Source organism: Myotis nattereri (genome assembly GCF_964212035.1).
Source record: "Myotis nattereri genome assembly, chromosome: 10".
NCBI lineage: Eukaryota > Metazoa > Chordata > Mammalia > Chiroptera > Vespertilionidae > Myotis > Myotis nattereri.
The window spans coordinates 20,847,517-20,867,839 of record NC_138085.1 but is presented as its reverse complement, the minus strand read 5'-3'; the positions used below and the strand labels follow the sequence as shown (position 1 = coordinate 20,867,839).

Sequence of the window (20,323 nt, the reverse complement as noted above, 5' to 3'; positions counted from 1 at the left end):
GGGGCAAGACTGAGGATTTTAATGAGAGATACTCTATAAAAGAAGGACTTACTAATTCCCAACAGAATTTCAATGCCAGAGGAATGGAGGGGGTTTAATAGTTCTCTCCTATATCCCCCATGCCAGCATACCAGTTGAGTCATCATTTGAGACTTTTCTGAGAGATGTTAATAGACATGCTTATGTGGTACATTTACACAGTAGAATATTACTCAGCCGTAAAAATGAAGGAAATCCTACCCTTTGTGATGGCTTGGATGGACCTGGAGAGTATTATGCTAAGTGGAGTAAGCCAGTCAGAGAAAGGCAGGTACCATATGCTTTCACTTCTATGTGGAATCTAATGAACAAATTAAATTAACGAACAATATAGAAACAGACTCACAAAGACAGAGAACAGAATGACAGTTTCAGAGGGAAGGGGGTTGAGAGGCTGGGTGAAATCGGTGAAGTGATGAAGGAAAAAAAAAAAAAGGAACATAAACTCACAGACATCAAAAACAGTATGGTCATTACTAGTGGGGTTGGGAGGAGGTAGGGGAAGACCGAAGAGGGTAGAGGGGGACTAAGTGGTGGTGGAAGGAAACTTGATTTGGGGTGATAAACACACAGTACAGATTCCATACACAGATGCTGTAGTTTGGAATTGTACACCTGAAACTTCTATAATTTTATTAACCAGTGTCACCCCAATATATTTTTTAAAAGATATGCTTATATATAATTTGTTCCCCAAGTAATCAGAAGTTTCATGTTTCTGGGTTAAAGATGGGATCTCTAAGGTATCATGCTTTCTAAAATGTTTGGTCATCATTAAGTTATGAAAGGACTAGTTGCCAAAAGATATTTTTTAAACGGATTGTTTGAAACTTAAAACATAACTTCTCAAAGAACAGTGCTTTGAATAATGGTTTAGTTTCAGAATAGTCCATAAGAATCAACTTATCTCAGACTGTAATCAAGCTAATAATATATTTCAACTGTATCAGTCCTTTTAAAACGTATTCTCATTTTGTTCATTTTTGAGGCATCATATCTATATAATAAAAGCCTTAAGCGACCCTTACAGCGGAATGACCAGAACAACCCGTCACTGTGATGCACACTGACCATCAGGGGGAGATGCTCAACACATGAGCTGCCCCCTGCTGATCAGTGCGCTCCCAAAGCGGGAGATCTGCTCAGCCAGAAGCCGGGTTCATGGCTGGTGAGAACAGCGGCAGTGATGGGAGCCTCTCCTGCCTTCATGGCAGTGCTAAGGAGCAGCAGCCCGAGAGGTAAGGCGCAGCGAGCAGGCGGACATACCCTGAGGGGTCCTGGACTGCAGGAGGGTGCAGGCTGGGCTGAGGGACTCCCCCTCACACACACCCAGTGCTCGAATCTTGTGCACTGGGCCTCTAATATATATAATAAGTCACCAATTTTAAATAGACAATTCAATAAATTTTGATCATTTTAACATCTCTGTAACCTCATTATTGGCATCTCTTGTCTTTTCCCATGTGAGTTGAGATTTTCCTGGTTCTCTATGCTCAGTAACTTTGGATTGCATTTGGACATTTTGAATATCACCCAAGAAGTCTCTGGTTCTTGTTTAAATCTTATGGAGAATGTTGATACTTTTGTTTTAGCAGGCACTCAGCCTAGTGGGATTCAGGCTTTCAGTTCTGATGTGCCTTCTGTGGGTTTTAGTTTCAATGTCAGTTTTATTTTCAGCTCATTTGCATGCCATTCAGAATAGTTCTGGTTGCATGCCATTCAGTGTCTTGTCTGCGACCAGCCTATCCCAGAGTTCAGATCCAGGGTTTGCTGTTTAGAGTTATATCCAAGCATGTTTAGCTCAGTGGTGAGCCCAGGAAATTATAAAAAACTATAAAGTTGCTGTCGCTCGGCAGCTCCTGCATTGAGCATTTGCCCCCTGGTGGTCAGTGTGCATCATACCTACTGGTTGGCCGATCTGCCAGTCAGCTGATCAGCTGTTCACTTAGCCTTTTGTATATATATAGATAGTACATTCACTACAACTAATGAACCAACATAAGCACATTATTATGAACTAAAGTCAATATTTTATTCAGATTTACTTAGTTGTTACCTACTGTCCTTTTCTATTCTAGGATCCCATCTAGGATGCCAGACATTGAGTTGTCATATCTCCCTAATCTTCTCTATAATGTGACGGTTTCTCAGACTTTTTTTTTTATGACCTCGACAGTGTTGTGGAATACCGGCCCAGCATTTGAAGAAAACCCTTCAATTTGGTTTTGTCTGATCTTTTTCTCATGATTTAGACTGAGTTCTGGGTTTGTGGGAGGAAGACCACAGAGGTCAAGTGCTAGTTGCATCACATCATATCAATGGTACAAGCTGTCGCCGAACCAGTGTGGCTCAGTGGATAGAGTGTCGGCCTGCGGACTGAAGGGTCCCAGGTTCAATTCCAGTCAAGGGCATGTACCTTGGTTGCGGGTGCATCCCCGGTGGGGGGCATGCAGGAGGCAGCTGATGGATATTTCTCTCTCATCAATGTTTCTAACTCTCTATCCCTCTCCCTCTCTGTGGAAAACCAATAAAATATATATATATATTTTTTTAAAAAGGGTACAAGCTGTCAGCAAGACTTATCACCGTTGGTGTTGACCTTGATCATTTAGTTGGAGTAGTGTTTGCCAGGCTTCTTCCCTGTAAAGTCAGACTCTTTTCCTTTCCATGCTGTAGTTTTCGGAAGGAAGTCATATGTGCAGCCGGCATTTAAGGGGGGCACGGTTGTGCTTCATTTCCTTGAGGGAAGATTAGCTACAATTCCTTTGATTCTTGTCCACAGGGGATTTATCTATTTTTCTCCATTTACTTGCTGAGTCATTTGTTTATATCAGTATGGAATCATGGATATTTATTTTATACTTTGAGTTATAATCCAATATGACTTAATTGTGTTGTTTCAGCTTTGCCATTAGGAACTCTTTCAGTTGGTCCCTGAGTCCCTTTCACAGTACCCCATCACTGTGTTTTTGCACATGTTATATTGAGCTGTTTGTCCCCTTCTTACTGACTTGTAAGAGTTCTTTATTCTGGCTCTAGTCAGTTAGGCTCAGTGGATAGAGCGTCAGCCTGTGAACTGAAAGGTCCCAGGTTCGATTCTGGTCAAGGGCACATACCTGGGTTGTGGGCTCGATCCCCAGTAGGGGGCGTGCAGGAGGCAGCTGATAAGATCAATGATTCCTTCTCATCATTGATGTTTCTATCTCTCTCTCCCTCTCCCTTCTTCACTGATATATATATATATATATATATATATATATATATATATATATATATATACATACACACACACACACATACGTACATACAGTGGGGCCTTGACTTACGAGTTTAATTCATTCCGTGACGGAGCTCATAACTCAAATTACTCGTATGTCAAATCTTAAAGTGAACGAGTGAGACACGTGATGCTGGGCTGATGTTGTGGCATTCACTGTGACGTTTGCTGCGCCAACTAGCGGTGGGGTATCTGAAGCTGGCTCGTAACCCGAATTTTAGCTCACAACTCAAAGCAAAAAATCGGCCGAGAGACTGCTGGTATCTCAAAAAACTCGTTAGTCGGGACACTTGTAAGTCAAGGCCCCACTGTATGTGTGTGTGTGTGTGTGTGTATTTTTTTTTTTAAGAGTTCTTTATTCTGGTTGCAAGTCTTTCTTCAAATACATGTTTTGCAAATATTTTCTCCTAGAGACCGTGGATTACCTCCTCCCCCTCCTCCTCCTGCACCACCTCTTCCTCCTCCTCTTTCTTCTTTTGGATAACAACTTTATTGAGATAAACATACACTATACAATTCACTCATTAAAAATGTACAATTCAATCATTTTTCATATATTCATAGTTATACCACCATCACAACAGCCTCTTTTTGAACATTTCTTTTTCTTTTCTAAGATTTCCACTCACTTTATTGTTAAATTAAATTTTGGGGGGTGGCATTGGCTAATAAGCTTATATTGGTTTCAATTGTACATTTCTGAGATGCACGATCTGTATGCTGCACTGTGTGTCCACCACCCAAAGTACCTCTGTGCAGAATTTAAGGCACTTCCCCAAGAGTCCCTTCTTGATGAGATAAGGGAGGTCTCTACCCTTAACACATACTGCTTATTCTTAATCTTAAAGAGCCAACTCAGGTTTGTGCACACAAACATCTGAACACTGATGTGTTGCAGGTAACACGAGCCGAGAGCACAGACTTGGCCCACAAAGTTGGGCCTGGACTGTGGCCTTGGCCACGTGCTAGCTGTGTGACCTTGAGGAAGTTTCTCTTTTGCAAAATGTGGATAATAATGTTACCTACTTTGTAAAGCTGTGACGACCGAATGGTACAATGAATGCAAAGCACTTAGCACGGTGCCTAGAAAAGTATGATTGTCAATGAAGCCAGCTGTTATTACTGAGAATGTGAGGTCACTAGACCTAAAGCAAGATGTGTTCAAGAAGTTATATATAGTCACCCACGTGCCTCTTCTTCTGGAACACTTGACTTTAATTTTCCCCACTGTATTATCTCCTGCTTCAGAAAGGGTGAAATGAATATTATGAATCTAGCTATAATTCAAGGAGCTGTAAATACCAAGGAAATCAAGAGAAAAAAAGGTACTCAAATGAGGAAAAGAAACATGTTTTAAAAACCATTGGGATGAAGTAGAAAATGCAAGCAGGGCGAATTTTTTTTTAAACCTGCTGTAGGGCCATATGGTTGATGAATGTGTTGATGCTGGTTTTAAGATTCTTGAGTATTTTAAACTTGACATGTTATTTTTTTAATGATTTCAAACATCATTTCTTTCAGAGCCTTTTCCCAATGTTGCCGTAATACTGGACAGATGGCTCAGCAGCATTTGCATTTGCATTTTGCAATACTGCCATGTTATTTGCAAAATTTCTTATAAAAAACCTGTGGTTCTTTCCCTACCTTTTCAGTATGGCTGCGATGGAACTGTAAATAGTTTTTTCCCAGAGTCGTGAGGATGTGATGGAAATTGGGACCACATATTGCTGCAGCTTTTCAATTTTATGTTGTTATATTTTGGGGTTTTGCACCGGCTGTTTTTAATCACTGTCTCATCTTAAACAGGCCCCTTTCATCCAAGGGACAGTAAGCTCCCATTGTACCTTTGCGTTGTGAGTAAAGTGAGGTGATATTCGTGCGGAAGGCAGTCTTGATGACGGTTCCAGCCCCTTCACATCGCTGTGTTGGACTTTTCGGTATTCACTCGTCACCCTCAGAAACTGGCCTGTGTATTTGTTTTCCAGCTCCGCCATAAAGTGTAATGAGCTGAGCTGGGCCCTATCTGTCTTGCTTCCCACCTGCCCCCAGCACTGGCACAGTGTCCGTGCCCAGTGACCAGCTGTGAGCGAAGGAATGAGCACGTGAAGTGACTGATAAGTGGCCTTCTAGATACAGGGGTTATTTCACAAAGCAGAATCTGAGTTCCCTGAACATGATTGCTTTCTCTCATCTTCTTGTTCATTTTACTCAGCTATGTTTTCAAGAGGTTTTCTGAGAAGCGTTTTCTTTATAGGCTTCACTTCCTTGTTTTTTTATGTGTGTGTTTTTAATGAAATGAAAAGACTGCAGGTTTATAAATAGACAGTCCCTTCAGAGGTTTTCTTCCTTTTGGGGGCACGATGGGTTAGTGCCAACAGAAAGGCATTTTCTTGCTTGACAGATGGAAGAGACACAGGAAGCAGGAGAGGTTGTATTGATCAGAGCGGACTCGGTCTTTCCCTTAAAAGGCATGGGGTGAAAAAGAAGCCCACCAATACTCTATTAAGATTATTTGATTTTCTCTTTTTAAATGAGGGCCGGTAGGATGCCTGCTTGGCTTGGAATTGGCACACAGTGGCCACGCTGTGATGACTGGTTCCTGGCTCACATTGATCTGGCTTTGTCCTGGGTCGTTGCTGGTCCCAGACTGTGACCTACATTAAGTGTCTCCGTGACTCCAAGCTGGAAACCAGTCTAAGGTTCGCCCAGTCTTAGCCTTGCACATAGAACAAATAGAGGAAAATTTAATATTGAAGTTTCTACTCTGCGATATTAGAAAAGGACCTTTTGCTCTAATTATTGCGAAGTGTTGGCAGGTTATTTGTTGGCAGAGTAACGGCTTCTGTCTAGCAGCTCAGAGGTACAGCCAGAGGTGAAGAAACACGTTTACCGCCACAATCATGCGCCTAGAAAGCATTGAGGCTTCCCAGCGCGGGTCTTTATAGATGCTCCTGTTTCTGTGAAAAGGGGCAGGAGCTGCATCTCTCCTGAATGAACACTTTGATTTTTCTAAAGCCAGAATTACAAAAGGATCGGAAAGGGTGGGTCTTTGTACTGTGGGTTTGTTTCCCACCTCTGAGCCCAGATTCGCACTGGCAAGCCCACGCGCAGCCTGGCCGTGCTCAGGGATGGAGTGCCGCAGGGGGCAAGCTCCAGCCCAAATGCAGAATGACAACCATTTTTAATTTCCTGGCCTTCACAACACACACAGTATTTCTGTAAAACATTTATGCAGGTAGGATTTGAGGAATCAGGGAGACCACGTGAAAGTTAACAGCTGGAGTTAAGTCGTTGTCAGCATGGTAGAATTCATTCAATCCAGGGAAAGTATGGAATTTCATGGACGCCTGGCTTGCCCGCGCCCTCACCTCCTCACCTTGGGAAATCACCTGCCTCAGCAGGAAGCTTCAGCTGTGATGTAGTATTTTCTAGGACAGGGCCCTGCTTTGTGAGGTTAAATGTATAATAAAGGCTGCCTCCCTGCAGCATTTTCCTCAGTGATGAGTTTAACCCTTTGTTTGCTGCAACCTGTATCCCTGTAACCTTCCTCTCTGTGAAAATGAATATCAATTATTATTATAAACAGTTCTTCTCATTATATTGCCATGGATGGCATATTTTATAGCTTGCTAATTAGAAGCACACAGAACTGAAGTGCTTGAAGTTAAATAATGTAAACAGGTTGTAATAGATTTTCATATTGGATTCTTTTATTGCTTAATTATTCATTAAAATTTCTCAAATCTTTACTCAATTAGTCTGTTTAATTTACTGGATACTGTAATAGGTCTTATTCCATACCTGTAGATTGGTACTTTTAGAATATTCTTTTTATTCTTTTTAGGGTGTGTGTTTTTTTCGTAAATAACTCATATAGACTATACTAAACCAGAAGATACAGAAATTTACCATTCAACATTTTATTAGTCAAAAATTGGTTGGAAAGGACCAGAATTATAGATTGAAAGCGAGAAAGAGTTTCACACTTAGGCGTGAGGTAATAACTAACTTCTACTCAAATAGTCATTTCCCTTCTGGTTGGACATTAATCAGTGTACCCATTCTCTCTGCGGATGGTTTTAATTCTGAAAAGAGCTTTCAGGAAGCTAAGATGATCCCTGTACTTTCCCCTGTTGGTCTACACGCCCATGTCTGGAAGGAATGACCCAGGATAAGCTTAAACCCTTTTCTGCATCAAGGCCCTTTAATGTGTGAAGACACCTAGTTGGGCCTTTCTACCTCTTCACCTGCCCTGGACACGCTATCTCGCTTTCTTCAGCTGCTCCTCCAATGGCAGACCCTCCTTTAATCATGCCGTCTTTTTCTAGACTCAAGGAGCTTTAATTCAGCCACAAAGGTAAACATTAAACGCATCATTGTCACTAAGAATGATGAAATTCTCGTGGAAGGAAAAAACATTATAGCTTTCTAGGCAGGGAAAGAGGTAGGAGAGGGAGCTAACCTAGCCCAGGTCTTATCTCTGAGATAACTTGCTCATCAGATGAAGAGATGACTAACAATACCCCATCGCACTTTCCCAGACCCCTGGTCTGCTTTTCTTCATAACATTTCATTTTCCATTGTACTGTAATCTGTTTATTACTTTACTGTCTCCTTTCATTTGAATCTAAATTCCACGAGGGCAGGACTTGTTGCATGTTATATTCAGTTATGAATCCCTAGTATGGAACATGCTGGGCACATAGTAAGCACGCTGTAAGTACTAACTTACTGAGGTGTGGCTAGTCCGTTAGCTCCATCTACCTGTATTAACAACCAAAACATAGGTTTCCCTCTCACCCACTGGGAGGTCTTACAAGATCTTGACAGAGGCCTTGCAGAAAACGCAGATGCGTTACATTTTACACCAGGGGAACGGTAGAGATAACATCCCTGGTCTTTGTGAACTCAGCTGACTTCTAATAATCACTGCTTCTCTTCTAAGTACTAAAGTACTTTCTATGTAATTCTAAAATAAAATAATTGTTCCTATTTAGTGATCAGCTGTCATATGGAAGGCACCCCACCAAATGCCTTATATGCACTTAGGTGTTCCCTTATTTAGTCCTCCCATTCCTGGGTGCTAGTGTTATTCCTACTTTACAAGTGAGAAGGATGCGGTCTAGAGGAGTTAGGTGACTTCCCTCGGGGACATGTGTGACAAAGGGCAGGGCTGGGTCTGTGGAAGACCAAGCTTCTCTGCTGTGACTGTGGGGCCCTAAGGAGCAAGCTCAAGTCTGGAGTTTGGGGACCCTCCCTTAGGAGGAGCTAGCGCATTTGCTTTTTTGAGGGGGCTGTGGTTTCTCCAAGGTGGTGGGCCTGTGGCCACAGCAGCAAGTCCCTTCAGGGTCGTGAGTGCATTTTTCCTGGGGCGGCCATGTGAAGTGGTTAAAGCTCTCTCTTAGTATTGCCACCTAACTGGGGCGTGAACTCCTTCTTAATTTGTTCTACTCTTTATAACTCGGAAGGTGGTTCTGAGTGTGAAAGCAGAAGTACACTAGAAGTTGAATCATGCTCTTTTCTGTCATCATACTACACCATCTACCTAAGCAGTGGCCAGCCTTTTATTCTTCCATTTTATACCAACTAACAGGATTTTCGGGTCCACTCTCTGGTTGCATGTCTAACTAATTAATGTGTATCATTTATTCCATCATGATTGCTAAGGTTCTGGGTGTCCATGTTCTTTAGCCTTTGGGAAGGAGCCTCTAAAACTCACCACCTTCCCCAGTGCTGGAAATTGAGTCCATAATCAAACATTGCCTCTTAGTCCATTGGCATCAGGTCGGAGAGGAAGGTTGATAGATGACTGAGTGATTCTTTTCTTGCTTTTTCTATAGGCCTTTAAGCCGTAGTGTTAGATAGAAAATAGCCTTGGCTAATTTTTATTCATACTTTCTGATTTAACTTGACTGCTCTTGTTGGTATTTATCACAAAATGATCATTTTTCATTAAATTATTCCAATGTAATCTTGGGTGTGTCTTCATTAGATTTCCAGGCTTCTTTTTTTTTTTTTTTAATAAACTCAGTTAAGGTTGACTCTATTCAGAAGAGAGATTCCTGGTGCAGAAAATAGCCTGATGATCAGTTCCATACTGTAATATCTACCGAGAAAAGCTGGAGAAGACAAAGGTGTGAAATCAGAAAGTGGCCCAAACAAATGGATTTCTCTCCAGCTGTTCCCTGTAGGTGGAGGATCCCCCACCCGGTGTTACATATCGTTGAAGAGGGAATGCCTGTGTCCTGTCCAAATGAGATCTCGCCATAGTAACCTCAGCATAGTTCAGACGTTGCATTTATTTCGTACCAAACTTTTGTAAAACCTTTGTTTCTCTCCCTCTGGATTGCAATCCAAGGGATGAATGACAGTAGTGAGGGTATGAAGATAAGAGCGAGTGTGTTCCCCTGGGATCCAGAAGCTTTGGATTGGGATGGAAGGCAGTCTGCCCTCTTTCTGGTAGGGGCCTAGGAGCAGGCGCGTCTCTTCTCTGCCTGAATTGCCCCCAAGGACCACAATAAAGGATGACTTTACCTGGTGATGTTTTACATAGCAGTTCTTCTAGGGGCCTCTAAGGCCTGCCTTGATAGAGGAAAGGGCGCATGTGTCGACCAATATCCAGGTTCAGCCCCAGGTACCCCAGCACCGCAAGTTCCACAAGCCACTGAGCTCACTGGGCCTTACACTGGGGGACAGTTTGAAGGAACTGAGCATTTTATAGGAGTAGCCATTGCCATGGTGACAGCTCTTCTCCAACAGCCTGCAAATATTTCCCAAGAGTCATAGTGAGTCAAGAATGAAAATGCTCTAAATATACACAAAGTTTTTAAAAAGTGAAAAAGAAGAAAATATTTAAGTGTGGCATTGTAGATAGATTTATTTAAAAATATAAAACGTGGAATACTTAGAAATTTTCATCAGCCAGTAAAAATACGTACCAGTTTCTTACTCCTGTTTTCCATGTTCCCCACTCCCACCTCTCAGGTAAGCCTTCTCCCCTGCTCCCCAGCTGATTGCAGTTGTCTTTCTTTACCCAGCATTTACTTACAGCCCATCTCCTCAGAGAGCATTCAGAAAACAGTCCATGTCAGGCACACCCAGAATGAATGCTATTTTGGAGGTCAGACAGACCTGAGAGCTCTCTGGAAAGGTGATATGATGATGGAGAAAAAAGAGTCATAATAACATCACATTTTAAGGGTTATTTGTGAATCTGTCCTTTGTTTCTTTTGGCAAAATGCTGAAGTAAAATTAATAGCACATGCCAACTAGAATATTGTCAAATGCATAGCACCACTTTTGGCATTTATAATAGTGATTTCAGTTCCTGGCTGAAGAGAATTGATTACCTGTCTTCCGTTGGGACACAAATTAGAGCAGTCCTTAGTATCTGTAATTGGCTAATTTCTTCAGCCACATTGGGCTGGACTCTCCATCACACAAGCTTTTCAGAATTTCATGATTATAAAAGAAAACTGTGTTGCCACCTCTAAATGATAATCAAATGTGTTTTTCCTGAAAATTTTCCTCCATCATTTAGGAAAACAAAAGAACTGTGTTATAGCAAGCCTTCTGCTACCTAAAACATATTATTTTTTAGACTAGAGGCCTGGTACATGAAAATTGTGCACTGGGTGGAGGGGTGTCGTCCCTCAGCCCAGCCTGCACCCTCTCGCAGTCTAGGAGCCCTCGGGGGATGTCCGACTGCCGGCTTAGGCCCGCTCCCCATGGACATCCTTAGTGCTGCCGCGGAGGTGGGAGAGGCTCCCACCACCACTGCTGCACTCACCAGCTGTGAGCCTGGCTTCTGGCTGAGCAGCGCTCCCCCTGTGGGAGTACACTGACCACCAGGGGGCAGCTCCTGCATTGAGCGCCTGTCCCCCCCGGTGGTCAGTGCCCATCATAGCGACCAGTCATTCTGCCATTCAGTCAATTTGCATTTTAACCTTTTATTATTACACTAGAGGCCCGGTGCACAAAAATTTGTGCACTCGGGGGGGAAGGGGAGGTCCCTCAGCCTGGCCTGTGCCCTCTCGCAGTCTGGGACCCCTCGGGAGATAACAACCTGCTGGCTTGGGCCTGCTCTCTGCTCCCGGGTGGCAGAGAGCAGGCCCAATCCCTAGGTGCAGCCCCTGGTCGGGCTCAGAGCAGGGCCAATTGGGGAGTTGGGACGCCGCCCCCTGTCATGCACAGAGCAGGGCGGATCAGGAGGTTGTGATGCCACCCTCAGTCGCGCTCAGGGTAGGGCCGATTGGGGGGTTCGGGCACCGCCCCCTGTCACACTCAAGGCAGGGTCGATGGGGAGGTTGTGGCGCCACCCCCTGTCACGCACAGAGCAGGGCCCATCAGGGGGTTGGGGCGCTTCCCCCTGTCACTCACAGAGCAGGGCCCATCAGGGGGGTTGGGGCTCCGTACCCTGTCACGCACAGAGCAGGGTCAATCGGGGTTGAGGAGCTCCCCCCTGTCACTCACAGAGTAGGGCCTATAGGGGAGTTGGGGCACCGCCCCCTGTCACACACAGAGCAGGGTGGATCAGGGGGTTGGGGCTCCGCACTTTGTCACACTCAGGGCAGGGCCGATGGGGAGGTTATGGCTCTACCCCATCACACACAGAGCAGGGCCCGTGGGGGGGGGGGGGGTGTTTAGGGCGCCGCACCCTGTCACACACAGAGCAGAGCCAATCAGGGGGTTGGGGTGCCGCCACTGTCACACTCAGGGCAGGGCCGATGGAGAGGTTATGGCTCTACCCCGTCACACACAGAGCAGGGCCCATGGGGGGGGCGGGAGGGGATTGGGGCGCCGCACCCTGTCACACACAGAGCAGAGCCAATCAGGGGGTTGGGGCGCTACACCCTGTCACACACAGAGCTGCAGGGTGATCAGGGGGTTGGGGAGCTCCCCCCTATCAGGCACAGAGCAGGGCCGATCAGGGGGTTGGGGTGCCTTCCCCTGTCACGAACAGAGCAGGGCGGATAGGGAGGTTGTGGCCCCGCCCCCTGTCATACACAGAACCGCAGGGCGATCAGGGGGTTTGGGCACTGCTCCCTGTCACGCTGATCCCGGTGCCAGGAGGCCTCGCTGCTCCGCTGATCCTGGTGCTGGGAGGCATATTACCCTTTTACTATATAGGATAGAGGCCTGGTGCACAGGTGGGGGCCGGCTGGTTTGCCCTGAAGGGTGTCCTGGATCAGGGTGGGGGATCCCGCTTGGGTGCTTGGCCAGTCTGGGTGAGGGGCTGAGGGCTGTTTTCAGGCTGGCGGGTTACTGAAGCTCCCAAGCACCCCTTTTTTTCTTTTTTTTTTTTTATTCTGGGCCAGCTTTAGCTCTGAGGCTTGGCTCCAGCTCTGAGGCCTCCGCTGCTAAAAGCAGGTATCTGGGTTCTATAATCAAAACACTGTTTCAACTCCAGCTCTGAGATCCCGGCCGGCTGAAAGCAGGTTTCTGGAGTTTGTTTAGATTCTCTATTTGTAACAATGTTTCAAACTGCAAGCTCAGAGGCCGGCAGCGGTAGGTGGGGAACATTGGCTTGCTCCGTCACTGAAGCAAGCAGGCCTCATGTTCGCTTCAAGCTGCCTGGCTGCCGGCCGCCATCTTGGCTGGCAGTTAATTTGCATATCGCCCTGATTAGCCAATGGGAAGGGTAGCATTGGTATGGCTAATTACCATGTTTCTCTTTTATTAGATAGGATAGACTGGGCGCAGGATGGGATTCAGGAAAATGTTAGAAAGGAATGGTCTGTTTTAGAAGTCTCACCACAGTCTGCCTGTCACGTGAGGATGCGGTAACGTCAGCATCGTCACTCCTGCCTGAACCTGCATGGTCTTCCTCCTGCTGAAAGCAATGGCCTCACCGTTTTAGTTGACAGAACACAGATCTCTTGAAGTACTCTTGTCAGTGTCAGATTGCAAGTGGGAAGCATGTGTTCATTATCCCTGTTCTGTGGTTTCTTCCCAGCGTTGACAGGACAGTGTGGAAGACGTCCCCAGTACACAGTACTCGGGCTCTTTATTAAGTGGGAAAGCACTCGATGTCAATTAGTGATCAGGATGTAAGACCACTGTCTCTTTCTGATGTCTTTATGTCATCAATGACTTTTGACAAGGTCATCGCACTGACAGACCACTTAACTTTCCGGAAACCAGTACGCTTTTAACCACAGCCTCTGATTGAGGTCACTAACTTTCATTATGAAAATAATCACGTAATTGAAAGACCTTGTCCAATGGCTAAGAATCTGATAGAAAATTGATTATTAACTCTTTAGCACTATTGGCTGTTGCTAGAAGGCTAATACTTGTTCTCTGATTTACAGACACCAACGTGCTAATAGTTTCTGTACTCATCAGAATAAGCTTAACTTATTGAAGTAAATAAATGTTGATGTTCTGAGAATTTGTCTTTAGGATAATTCTAGTGATGATTTATTTTGTTTGTGGGTAGAGCAGACCTCCCTTTGTAATGTAGATGACCAGCCCTATTACTTTTTAAATAGTCTTTTTTTTTTTTTCTGTTAGTATATCACCACTGATTTATTTATCCATTCAACAAACACCATGGAGAGCTTACTATGAAGTAACAAGTACTCTGCCAGGAGCTGGTCATAAACACATAAATGAGAGCTGTATCAATCATAAAATCCACTAATACAAGTAAATGTACTCATCAACATTTTTCTGATTTTGTTCTTTGAGTTCAGCATAGTGTTTGGTAATACAAAAAAAGTCATATTTAAAAAGTTAACGTGAAGGGGAGTGTGGAGAAACTACTTAAGGGGCCAGAGGTTTTGTTTGGAGTGACAGAAACATTTGGGGACAAGAGAGAAGTGATTGTGATTCCCAACACTGAATGCATAAATGCCACTGAGTTGTATGCACACTTTTAAATGGTTGATTTTCTGTTACATGGTTTTCATCTCATTTTATTTTAAGTTAATGCAGTTTTGAGATATTATTATATGTTAGAGTTGGGAAGTATTTGAGAAGTCTAACTCGGTCCCTTTCAGGGATGGGTTTATTTATTTATTTGTTTGTTTGTTTATTTATTTATTGTATTCTTTAGTAGAATTTTGTAGATTTCTCTTAAAGGTTTTCAACATTTCTTGTTAAGGTTATTCCTCATTTATTTTTCTTGATATTACAGGTGAGATTTTTTTTCATATTTTTAAATTGTTTATTGCTGCTACACAGAAGAGCTATTGAGCTTTGAGTATTTGGTTTCCACATTTTAAACTCCTTTTTAAATAAGAGTGGAGTCTTTTGGATTTTTCCAGGTATATGATCAAAAATTTGTAAGCTGAGATGATCACAGTTTTACATATTCCCTCTATGATGCACTACCTTCAAAGGGCATCAATATTAAACCATTTTTCTATTCCTAGGACAAAATCCACTAAATTTCTAGTAATTTTTATGTTTTATTGAATTATATTTATAATATTCTAAAAAAAGGAGACATATGTACTACTATTAGTAATACTTTAAACAATAAAAAACATTCTGTTGAGGATTTTATATTTAACTTCATAAGGGATAATTATTTATTTTCTTTACATGAGGTTTTTATACTAATTTGTAAGTGACAGAGCTTTCTAGTACTTTCTACTCTGAAAGAGAAAGAATATGGGAATTAGTTATTCCTTAAAAGTTTGAAATACTTCACTCTAAAACTGTCCGGCTGAACACCTTATTAGAAGATAAGTTTTCATTAATTTAGTCTGCATTCTCAAGTTTGTAGGTCTAATATCATTTTTCTTTATTTCTTATGTCAGATGTTTTTCAAAAAGTTGCCAACTTCATAAAAACTTTTACTTACTAGTATTATATTCTATTTTAATATTAAGATTCTCTTATAATTATCTTTCCCACATATTTTATTATCCCCTTATATCAAATTATGTTTATTTGGGCTTACTTTTTATTGAACAGATTTTTAAGTCCCTTTCTATTATTTTGGGTAGTGTATTCTATTTTGGTTTTTAAGAAATTGTATTTTGGTTTTATAAATTCTACTGATTTTTTGTCTTATAAATATTTATTTGATTTTCTCTATTTATTTTATTCCTTTTGTATGTTTCTTTTCATTTAAAATTTTAAATATATTACTTAGTACATAAATTTCCTTTTAAAAATAATTAAAGCTTTTAGTATATGAATTTGCCTCAAAGAATATCTTTGGGGGAATCCCATAGTTTTGTTTTGCAGCATTTTAATTTTATTTTTCTGTAAATATAAAGAATTATTGATAAGTGTGTGGTATCCATTTTATTCCAAGAATCCTAGGAGATTTTATGCCTTCACAATGTTTAATTCATCACTTATTATTTTGATAACTTGTGGCTAAGGAATCTGGGCTATAAAACAGCTACTTTTTGGAATTTTTTGAAGCTGTTTTGTAGCTGTGTGCATGACCACTTCAGTAAGCACCATTTAGTAACTATCTCAGGCGTGCTTGAAAAGTCGGGGTTTCCTCTTAGCATTCCAAGTTCATTTTATCTGTTAATTTAGCCTTATTTAATTTTATTTTTTGAATTATCTCCCTATGTAGCTTTTGGAGGAGTGTCCTTTGTCTATTAGGAAAATAGGGGTGGATTAATATATATTTAATATCCATAATATTTCTGTTTCCCTTCCTTTTCCATAGCATTCCTATTAATGCCCTATTTTTACTCTTTCTGTATTGTGCTCTCTAATTCTTTTTTTCTATGACCTGTCTTCTAGTTAATATTGTCTGCTGTCCTTTTCTTGGCAGTTTTATTTTATGCCTTTATACATCTTTTACGATTTTGTTTGCTTATTTTTTCTCTCATTGTATAAATGTCTAGAGACATGGTGACAGTAGGATCATGGAGGAAGAGATGGATGTGAATGGCGGGTAAAGCAAGATTCAGGAGATAAGGAGGAGAGTGATGAGGGATGAAGCCGGGCTTGTGGCTTGGGTGATAGTGAACAGAATGTAGGCCTTGGTAGGGGAGGTGTTAGGTTGGTGTAAGACAGGCGGAATTTGGAAGAGAACTGGCTGACTGCCTTCTCGTCCACCGGTAACCCTAGCTTCAGGTGAGGCTGGGGGCATAGTCATTGATTGGACGGCCTTCATAGAGAATTACGATGATCCCCGAATTTGAGTTCAGACCCTCACCCACTGTTTTGGGGGCATTGATGGCACACTTGATTTCTTTGTACCTGAGGTGTTCTGTAAATCCAGAATAGTAAGACTTATTTTAAAATACTTCTGGTGAAGTATTTAAGAGTGTGCACATGATAAAATAATTTCTAAATGCTTGAGGGCCTTTTGAGAGCTTGCAGACAAAGGCACTGTGACTTTAAAGTAGTATTATTTTAGAATGAGAGTTCTGCGTTAAATGTGTCCGATGAAGAGTTAAGCTATTTTTTTAAAATAGGCTTCATCGCCTCTGCAGTGAAATGCCATTTCCCACTGATTTGATCAAGTATTTTCTCCTTAAGCCTTGCTTGCTTCTTCCAGAGCTCTGTGCTTGGCATGGTAATGAGGGACTTCTGCTCTCACTGACAGAAAGCTCCTGGCTGTTTCTTGAGCTATACAGTAAGTCCCCACTTAGTGGTCAGTAGGTTTTGTGACTTTAAGAGGAGCTGATGTATAGTGGAATTTTACCGTAGAGTAATTGATGTAAACAAGAGTTAAGTTTCTATGGCATCTCATCGATAGTGTAACAAATTGACGGGTGAAACAACATTATTAGAGGACCTGCTGTACTTAGCTCCTTGCATTTCTTTCCTGGCAGGGTGTGTGGAGTGCACTCTTAAGTGGTAGGATTTGGGGAAAGCAGTTCTGTGAAAAACAAGGCTGTGGAGGAGAATCAGCTGGGGTTGCTCGCTTTTAATTGAAGTTTACTTGGAGATTCAGTGAGGTGAGACTGTTATGACAGATTTCAAAATGTAATGATAGCGAAATGGAGTGGGTTCATCAAAATCGGAGTAAATAAGAACAACAGCTCAGCAGCTCAGCAGGAAGCAACAGCTACAAACCCTCAAAAACTCCAGAGTAATTAAAATTTGCATTGTGCAGCCCTCCTTCTCAGTGGGTACCTTTCCAAGGAAAGCAGTAACTTCACTGTGAAAAAAACAAACTCAGATTTAGAGATGTAAATTACATGCATGTTTGAATCTTGTTTATAAACACTGGAAGTTTTTAAATGTAATCATAATCAGAGTACACAACTGCAACTGAAACCAGATTTGAGAAAGATCTCAAGTAGGTGAAAGGCCCTCTGGTCTCCCCTCACCCCTACGCACTGCCAACACAGCCCTCCCCACAAACCCCCTTTTGTGTATTTGGGAGACAGGCGGAATTCTGTCCTCCAGTTTCAGAGCACACAAGTCCTGTCTCTCATTTGTTAATGTCAGAGAAGGGATAGTAGTTTTAACCGTTTCTCTCCACTTCCTCTCCTGTCACTTCCTGCTTTGGCCTATGCATGTGATGTCAGAAGTTAGTGAGGAAGAGACAGAGTGACCAGGTGTTGGAGAATTTGCAGCATGGAAAGGAAGGAGGAAATGTACCCCAACACTGTCCAGGTCCCTTTAGTTTCATACTTTCAACATGACAGTGACCTCAAGTTGAGGCAGTTCTAAGGGTTGAACTGGCGTTGAAGAAATGTGTGTGGATTCTACCTTGCCTGCCCCTTGCTACCAGAATGATTTTAAACAAAGTCCTCCACTTCTCTGGGCCACAGTTTCTCCATCTGCTAAAGTCACTGAGTGGCCTAAAATGAGTTCTAGGTTTCCTTTTAATTGAAACTTTCTTTAATACCATACCTCATGCATTCACTCCATTCCAGACAGGGTCCTAGAGATTCAAACCCAATGTACTACCCGTCTTAGGTTCCCCCTGTTGTAACACCAGGTGTCCCAGGAGTCAGAAATGCTTCAGAGAAGGCCCAAGAGTTTCCCTTGCTGAGAACTTTCCACACTGGAATGTAAGACCAGGATGGCTGAGACTGTTCTTAGAAGTCCTTGGGTCTGGTCTCACTTCCTCAACTTTGCAAGGGGCCCTCTTAGTACAGAAGACCTGATGTCATTCTAGACCATCAGAGCTCACGGTTGGAGCTCACTGAGATGATGCAATGTATTAATCCTACATACCCTATCTCTGCTGCATCTATACTGCATTTCCCTACCTTTTCAGAGTAGGGTCATGGAAACTTATAGGACTATAGGGAGAGCTACTTATAAGAGCAATCTGTCATGTATATAAATCTACTTTCAGAAGAAGCTTAGCTTTAAGCGATCAAACCCAGAGTTTAATTTGTTGAGTCTTTTCAGTGTACTGTGTGTCTGGGTGAGTCCACCAGGAGAACATGAAATCAAGTTTTCCTTGATTAATTGTTTTAGGGTAGAGAATAGTACAGTGAGAATTTAGCATTTGCTCTACCCGTATGTTACATGGTAGGAAAGGGTTGAGATTTGGGAGTAAGAGAAATGGTTATGGGTTTGAAGAAACATTTTTTAATTGAGACCTTCATTCCCACCACTAAATTCCAAATATCGTTTCAAAGGGCCATCAAGCATTGCCTGAGTGAGAATTTACCAGCAGCATTTGTGATGGTTTCCTCAGGCTGCCTTGGAAAGGAAGCAGGTTTGGGACAGGTTCCAAAAAGAGCTCTCTGAGCCAATGTGATCAGAGTGTCAGAATAGTGACATTTCCAGAGAAGTCCTGGAATAAGTCTTGGGGGTGGAGTGGGGACTCATTAGATGTATGTCACCAAACTGTGACCTTTAGAAGAACAGAAGAAAGGGTGAGTGCAGGAGAGGGTAATGAAGTATTATTGCTAATTCTGTCATGATATTTAACATAGTTCTTCTTGATTTATAAGGATAGACATGTAGTGTTCATGCACCATTAACAACAATGGCTGTGCCTTACACATTTTGTTATTGATCTTTTAATAAGGAGACTAAAATGGAATAATCTATACAAAGGTAATGTTTCTGTTTTAACTAAAACTCATCAAGTGTCCATAAGGAAATAAATTTTACCTAAAGTTCTCAAACTATTGGGTTAAGTATAAAAACTAAAACTATAAAACTCTTCAAAGAAAATGGGTAAACCTGTATAACCTTGGATTTAGCCAGTTTCTTAAATATGACACCAAAAATAAAACAGTAAAGAAAAAACCAGATAAATTGGACTTCATCAAAGTTAAAAATTTTGTACATGGATGAACACTATCAAGAAAGTACAGCCACAGAATGGAAGAAAATATATACAAATCATATAGCTGATAAAGGGTCTAATATCCAGAATATATCAAGAACTCTTAAAACAAGTAAAAGACAATCCAATTAAAAAATTTGAAAAAGACATTTTTCCAAAGAAGATGCAAATGGCCAACATGTACATGAAGAGATGCTCAACATCATTAATCATTAGGAAAAGCAGATCAAAACCTCAACGTGATACCATTTCATACCCACTAGGTTAGCTACTACCAAGAACAAAACTGGAAAATAGCAAGTGTTGATGAGGACATGGAGAAATCAGAACCTGCTGGTGGGAATATGAAATGGGACAGCCCCTGGGGAAGGCGGTTTGACAGTTCCTCAAAAAGCTAAGCATAGGACTGCCATATGGCCCACCAAGTCAACTGCTAGTTACACACCCAAACAAAAACTGTACACAAAAGTTCAAAGAAGTGCTATCACAATAGCCAAAGTGGAAACAACAATGTCCATCAGCTGGTGAATGGATGAACAAAATGTGGTCTACCCATACAGTGGAGTACGATTCGGCCACAAAAAGGAGTGAAGTACTCATACGTGGTACAACATGGATGCGCCTTGAAAGCATAATCCTAAGAAACAATGGCTCGTCCACATGTTTTATGATTGCATTTATATGAAATGCCCAGAATTTATAAATTCATAGTGACAGGAAGTAAATTAGTGGTTGCCTGAGGCTGGGGAGAGGAAGGAATGGGGAGTTCCTGGTTACTGGGCATGGGTCTCCATTCAGGGTGAGGAGAGAGAGCTTAGGAT

General features: G+C 42.1%; 1 protein-coding gene across 2 annotated transcripts in view; it reads left to right on the top strand.

Moving 5' to 3' along the window:
• AFF3 (ALF transcription elongation factor 3) overlaps positions 1-20,323 on the top strand; it is a gene marked incomplete at its 5' end in the record, with an annotated part of 493,443 nt that overhangs the window by 227,409 nt on the left and 245,711 nt on the right. The gene's annotated exons all lie outside the window — the stretch shown is intronic.